Source organism: Salvia miltiorrhiza, chromosome 8 (genome assembly GCF_028751815.1).
Source record: "Salvia miltiorrhiza cultivar Shanhuang (shh) chromosome 8, IMPLAD_Smil_shh, whole genome shotgun sequence".
Lineage (NCBI taxonomy): Eukaryota > Viridiplantae > Streptophyta > Magnoliopsida > Lamiales > Lamiaceae > Salvia > Salvia miltiorrhiza.
Genome location: NC_080394.1, coordinates 35,873,348 through 35,880,866, shown reverse-complemented (window position 1 = coordinate 35,880,866; position 7,519 = coordinate 35,873,348). Strand labels below are relative to the sequence as shown.

At 36.4% G+C, this 7,519-nt stretch overlaps 1 long non-coding RNA gene across 1 annotated transcript; it reads right to left on the bottom strand.

Annotated features, from left to right (window-relative positions):
• Positions 1-213: 213 nt before the first annotated feature.
• LOC130997949 (uncharacterized) lies at positions 214-2,206 on the bottom strand. The gene is made up of 2 exons (XR_009093267.1): positions 1,965-2,206; positions 214-477 (listed from the first exon to the last, which is right to left on the bottom strand). It is a non-coding gene; the product is annotated as an uncharacterized LOC130997949 (long non-coding RNA).
• Between the last annotated feature and the right edge of the window lie 5,313 nt (positions 2,207-7,519).

The window sequence follows — 7,519 nt, the reverse complement described above, 5'->3', positions numbered from 1 at the left end:
AAGTACTAATTATGTGGTCCCTACTAATTTAACATCAACTTTACCTCTCCTAAATACCCGTGCCCAAAACAAAGGAGACTTCATTATTGGGACGGAGGGAGTATAACAAACTAAGGAAATAATATAAAACTAACCTAATCTCCTAAATAAAGTGGCGTGAAAGCCTTAACTAATTAAATCTAATTCTAATAAGGCCCAAACTAACAAAATAAAGAAACCAAAGGTGGCGCATGGCCCAAAATCAATAAACTAAAAGTGGCGTGTGGGCTTGTGATCAAAAAGAGGAAATAGCTCAGCCCAAATCAACATGGCAGCCCAAATTCTTTCTTCTCGCCAATTTAGCCTTCTTCAATCCATGCAGTTCAATCCACGCCCAGGCAGAATGGGCACACCGTCCAGTACACAATGCGACATCTTTCGTTCTTCACAGCTTTCGACTTCAAAACTCCTCTCAAAATTAATACTTTTCTCCAAAACCTATCAAATACCATCAAAATTCATATAAGACCAAAATCATATCCTAAAGATGATATTTAATAAGAATTAAACACAAAAATCATACTAAAATCCCCCAAATAAATGCGTATAAATACGTCCAATCAAAGCTTAATAACTCAATCATACATTATACATTTGGAAAGTAAACCCACCTGATTAGGCAAAGCCTGTAGTTTTACTCATAACTCTAAATCAAAATAGCGACGCTAATCCTCCTGAACCACAAAGCCTACAAGAAATCTATTCTTAAAGGTCTCTCGAATCTAATCTTAAATCATAGTGAAAGTGCTTAACATTCTATGATTCACCAAGCCGGGTTTTCAAAATTTAATATAAAGATTGAAAACTAAAATCTTGAGCTAAAGACACCAACAATATCCTTGCTCGACTTTCTTTGATAATTGAATTTATGAAAACCAATTTAAATCATGAGTATTTTCATTTGCAAAAATGTTTAATGCAAATCATTTCATGCTCAACTTTAAATGTGCACATAATAATATTAATATTAATATGCAATCATTCTTTAAAGAAAATAATTAATCAAACTCAATTAATTACAAGTTCTAATTAATAAATTAATTAAAGGCCATTCCTTTAATTAAATAAAATGCAGCCCAAATATTAAGGTAATTGAGAGCCCAATCTATAAAATGAAAACAGCAGCCCAAACTATTAAGATTAGTAAAGGCAGCCCATGCATTAATAAAATTTCTCGGTTCCTCACCAGAAATCTGCCCGCCCCCTCTCGAATCCGCCGCCGTGGCTCCTCCTTCGACGAAGAGCCGACGATCGGCCCTCTCCCTCGCCCCCATCTTCTTCTCTCCCTCGTTTCCCCTACCTACAGAACCCAGCGGCCGCAGCAGCTGGAACCAGCCACCACCGCCTGACCTAGCCTCCCTGAAACCACCGACTCTCTCGTCCTTCCGGCGACAACAGCTAAGCCACCATCACCGGCACCCTCCACTCTCTCTCCTGTCCTTCTCCACTTGGCAACGGAAAGGCACCGCTGCCTCCCTCAAGTTCTCCAGCAACCAGAGCGAACCAACCGCCGCCCGTATCTCAAGCGGCGGTGCCGCCCTCTGCAACTGCCCTAGGTTCCCAAAATCAGACGCCACCCTCTCCTCTCTACACTACTCGATTTTTCCGGCGACAATATAGCTACCACGCCACTGCCGCCGCTCTAGACTCTCTCTCTCATCTGCACACTCCGGCGACAGACGATGAGGTCGCCCCCGACAGCAACAACCACCGTCCACTGCCTTCATTCTGACCCATCAACAGTCAACGCAGCAAACCAAAATCAAAGCTTTCGTTTTAAAACATCATCCGTTCTTATCAAATGCACATAAACTTTGTGCCTTTGCATATACTAATATGTATGTAAAATGTATATGATTTTAGGTATTCTGCCATTTTAAATACAGAGGGTGAAAATTTAGGGAGTAGAGTTTTAAAGGTGAAACCTTAAGTGGATGAATTCTGATTGGTGTCTTGTGCGGAGGGATCGGAGATGGAAGAAATTTGTTGAGCGAGCTCCTTGAACTGCTGTCTTGGTGGAACATGTTTTGGGAGTGAAAGAGAGACTTGATAACTAGTGTAGCATTTGAAGTGTAAAGGTAGAAATTTGGGGAGTGAAGCTATGAATTGTTATAGAAAGTTGATGGTACTATTCATTGTACGAGTGAAGGAAAAAGCATGGGTGATCGGTGATGGAAAGCATTGATGTGCCAAATTTTCTTGAGTGTTCGAAAATTAAATGGTTAATAGCCGAAAAATACACGAACTTTCACCGGATTTACATATTGCACATGACCTTCAAAAATAGCCTCAAAATACACCACCTTTAATTTAGTTGCAAATTGCACCCGCGTTGACTACCACCTTGATCGGTGGTGACGTGGCTGTCGGATTTTGTTGATGTGTACGATTTTCCGATGTAAGAATACAACGTCGTTTTGTTGTTACATTACAACACCCAAAACGACGTCGTTTTGTCAATTATTTTAAATAACAAAAAAAGAAAAAAAAATTGGGGCTGCTTGTCTCCTTCGTTTTGCCAAGTCTCCTCTGCCGCTCATCTGTTGCTTCACCCCGCTGCCCCCGCTCCCGCCGCCGCCACCACCTCCGCCGCTCACCTGCTGTTTACAACGTCATCGCTCAAGAGTGGAAAAAACACCCTCAAAGATTTTGCATTCATGGCCTCATCACCATTACCCACCAACCAAAAACTAATCAAATCAACGAGCGGCTTTATGTAACCTAAAACGGAGTCCACTAAACTTTTGATATATCCACATATTTTCCTCTCTTTCTTGGACCCCAACTGAAAGCTCTTCAAATCAAGGAAGGGGGGCTTTGGGCTGGGCTCGGCGGCGGCTGCCTTTCGGATGTGCGGTCGTCGGGAATCGACGGGCAGGAGGCCACGATTTGGGGATCTAGGGTATTGGTGGCGAAGGTGGTGGTGGTGCCCTCGTTTTCTCATTCCCAACCACCGCCGCCACTGGTGTTCAGATCTGGAAGGGGGAGGCGTTCAGATCTGGAAGGGGTTCAGATCTGAAAAGGGGGAAGCGTTCAGATCTGGAAGGGGTTGATGTCGGAGAGGTGTTCCTCGCCGGAGAAGCAGGGGGCGGCTCCAGATCTGGAAGGGTCGAGGTGGCAGAGCTGTCACCGGAAATCAAGGGAAAGAGGTGGTGGATTCAGGGAGCGGCGGTAGTGTTTGATTTGCGCGTGTGTTACAGAGGGAGGATGAGAGGCGAGAGAAGGGAGAAGCGACTAGGTGGTTCTTGGAAAGCCGGCAACGCCGGTAAGGAAGAATGAGGTGGCGCCTCCCAGCGGGCTATCTGTTTTTCATATTTTTTTTTATATTTTTTAGGAAGATAATTTAATTTTTGGACACAACGACGTCGTTTTGCCCACGTGACTTGCCAGCATGTAAAAAAAGCCACGAGTAATGCCATGTAACGTTAAATACTATCCACGTCATCGCCGGTCAAACTTAAGAGCTGCCGGAATTTTCACCGTGTGCAATTTGCAATTAAATTAAAATGTGGTTTTTTCTGGGGCTATTTTTGAAGGTCATGTGACATATGCAAATCCGGTGAAAGTTCGTGTATTTTTCGGCTATTAACCCAAAATTAAAAACATTCACGTAAATGTTCAAATACTCAATGTAAATAAATATGCAATACATATAAATTTAAATAATTAAATTTTACAAAAGGGTTTGCAAATCATTTGGTTGAATTAAAATAAATATATATTTATCCGACGTGAATCAACTTAATTTCTAGCTAGGTTCAAAATTAATCTAAATTTAGATTCGAGGACATGGGATATTACACCGAATAAGAGTATTCTTGTACTTAAAAGTAATAAATGTTATGAAAAAAATGACAACTCTTATAAATAAAAGTAACAGTGTTCCAAACAAAAGTGACAATTCTTATTTTAAAACATAATAGTTATAAAAATGATAGTGTGTTAATCAATAGAAGCAGTAATTCGTCCATACAAAAATAACTAGGCAACCATTTATCCATGATTGATATTCCCTCCGTCCCACTATAAGTGAGATTTTTTTTATTTTGAGTGTCTCATCATAAGTGAGACTCTTTCCTTTTTTGGGTAAAATTTTTATTCTTTAAATACATTTTCACTTTTTCATCTACACACAAAATATATATTTCTTAATTTTCGTGTCTAAAAAAAGGGTCTCACTTATAGTGGGACGGATGAAGTATTTATTTAAACTTTACTCACTATTACAAAAATGATGAAGAATAGATGCTATTGGAAAAATAAATTAACTCATTTTCAAATATTATTAGTAATGTTATCCCCTGCGATGCACAAGAGTCATTATATTTATATAAAATAATAAAAATAATTGAAATTAAATAATAATAATAATAATTATTATTATTATTATTATTATTATTATTATTATTATTATTATTATTGAAAGAATTTAGTGCCGCAAATTACGAACAAAGTACAAGCTTATGATTGATTTCATTTCTTGCTTGAATTAAGTGCATACACGTCTTTATCTTATACACTTGAGAGTGAGTGATTTTCATTATTCATAGTATCATTTTAGTGAGGATTACAAGTTATTGAGACCATGGTTTGAATTTGTCATGAATGCAAAATTTTGATTGTAGATTACATAAATGCATGTTTGTGTATTTGAAAATTCTAAAGCCACATTGTTCCTACATTCTTAATGATTCATTTGTATCTCATCTTTGTTTTGTCCGAGGACAGACAATAATTCAAGTTTAGGGGCTTCATAAACATGCATTTTTGCCTCTTGGTGTGTCAAATTTGATACTTACTGGTGAGGATTTTCTGTGTTTGATGATTTATTTGAACATATATTGGTTTATTGTCAAGAACTTGTTACTTCTTTATTGTTTGACCGAATTTTCATGAATATTGAAGCTTATTTTGGCAAAATGATGTACATGGAAGTTGAAGTTCATCTCGATACGAGTTCGTGAGCGCAAACGGATCGAAAATCAGACACTGGATGAGATAGAAAAAGCCCAAGACGCGCGGCCGCGCGCCAGGGCCGCGTGGTTCGCCGAATTCTTTTGTTTCAGACGCGTTGCCACGTCTCTCTAATGCACGAGGCTGCATGTCTGCTATATTTTGGATGGATTTTGGAGGATTTCAAACCCAAAGTTGATTTTTACTTTATTTCTTCAGTATCTGACATCCTAGCCTATAAATACCCCTTAAAAGCTTCAAGAAAAGACTGGAGACTTTAACTTTTACTTTACTCCATTTTTCTGAGAGCTGAGAGAGAAAGACGGAGAAGACCTGAAGAGCAAGAATTAAAGATTCACATATTTCCTTACAGTTTATTTGTTGAATGTTCATCTAATCCTTTGATATTTTTATTCTAGTTCATATGTCTATGTGTGACTAGAACATTTTTATCCTAGGGTTTAAGTAGTAAATAGATTTGAATTTCTGACTTTGTTTGATTCAATATATCAAGATTTAATTTCATTTTTATGTTCTTGAGCCTGTTGATTGCTTATTTGCTTGATCACCAATTTTGCGTAATCTTAGATTTTAATTTGATATCGGAGATGATAATTATTATCTGAACTAATAATATAAAACCTACTTGTCAATATTAGCGAGAGAGCTTGAGATAAGTGTGAGGACATTAATTCTATGGACTTTTTGGAGTTGCGTGTTTAAGAGTGATTCGGGGACGATAGCTTTGCATGTAATCAATTGTTTGTATGTCACGAGAGTGGATATAAACTATAATTGAGATTGTATTAGGAAAATCTATCTTGGTTTATTGAATTGAATCTGTTGAATTATCTGAGTCTGAAACATTTACCTTAGGATAATTCATTTCCATTAATTTTTCTCTGTCAGCTTGATTTATTTTATTTCCAGTTATTTATTTGCTTTGTTTTAAACCAAATCAATTTTTATTTGTTTTCCAGATAGAGAAAGAAAATTTAGGATAGTAATTATTAATAATCAATCTTTATGGAATATGACCTTGCTTACTACTGTACACAATTGCGCCCATACACTTGCGACGTGTTATTAAATAAAATTAATTTTGTGATTTTTTAAATCATACTCCCTCCGTCCCAAACGAAATGTCCTATTTCTTTTCGGCACAGAGATTAAGAAATGTGTATAAAGTAGATAAAGTGGGTTGGTGGAAATTATTTAAATATTAAGTATAGAGAGAGAGTGTATTGCCAAAAAAGGAAACAGAACATTTCGTTTGGGACAGCCCAAAAAGGAAAACATGACATTTCGTTTGGGACGAAGGGAGTAATAGTTTATTTATTTCAAAATTATTTTTTGTAACTTTTACATCAAATTAAAGGTATTGTTATTATCTTTAATGTAACATCCATACTAAATATTATTTTATGAATCAAAGTTGATGATTTTTTTTTAAATATAAAAAAAAAGTGAAGAGAGAGAAATTTTGATGGGAGAAAGTTTACTTTAGAACTAATGTTTTATATACTCCATCCGTCTCATTACAAATGTCTCATTATTTTTGGGCACCAAGATTAAAGAATGTGTAATTATAGCATCCGCATCGCCTACACGATAGCGGCCTACACCTACTCGTGTAAGGCTCGCATCGTGTAAGGCGATGCAGCTCTCCGTTACACGAGGGCTACACTACACATTCTAACGTGTAGCCCGTTCGGCCGTTAAAAATAGGCGCGTGTTTTACACACGACATTAAAAAAATAATTCGAATTTTAAATTTGACTGCCTCGATTTTCGTGATTTTTTTTACCGTTCATTTTTTTCCCCCTTTTTTTCTCTTCTTTATCTTCTCTTTTTATTTTAATGGAATTTTAATTATTAGTAAAATGTGTTATTTAAATTTGAACAATTAAATTTAAGTGAAAAGCAAAAAAATCAAAACTAAAAAAATTATGTAGGCCACATGTAACCCCAATGCAGCATCTTTACACCATATGGTCCTCCCTCGTAAAGTAAGCTATCATGTAACACCAATGTGGATGCTCTTAGTAGATAAAGTGAGTTGGTGAAGAGAGAAATATGAATTGAAATTTTTAAAAATAGGTATAAAGAAATAGATGGTGGGGTCATTAGCTAATTAGTCTCTTAATTATTTGTCAAAATAAAATAAAATATTTATAATGAGACATTCTATTATGAAAATTGAAATGTGAGGGAGTATTATATAAAATTATAAATATAGATATAGATCAGGTAAAATTTAAGTAGGATTTCGGGTGGATCAGACCCCGACCCACCCAACTGCAGACCTTCTATTATAACATCAAAATTTGAAATGTGGAACGCATAATTTGGAAAAATATTCTTAATTCTCTCATGACTAAGTTAGTTGACAACCATTAATACATGGAGTATATAATTTTAGATGTATGGATAGATCACCCGGGATCCTCTGTCCACTATTTTATGTGTATCACCGTGTACCACTCTTAATTTAGTATAATTTTTAATTATATTTTCTTCAATTTTA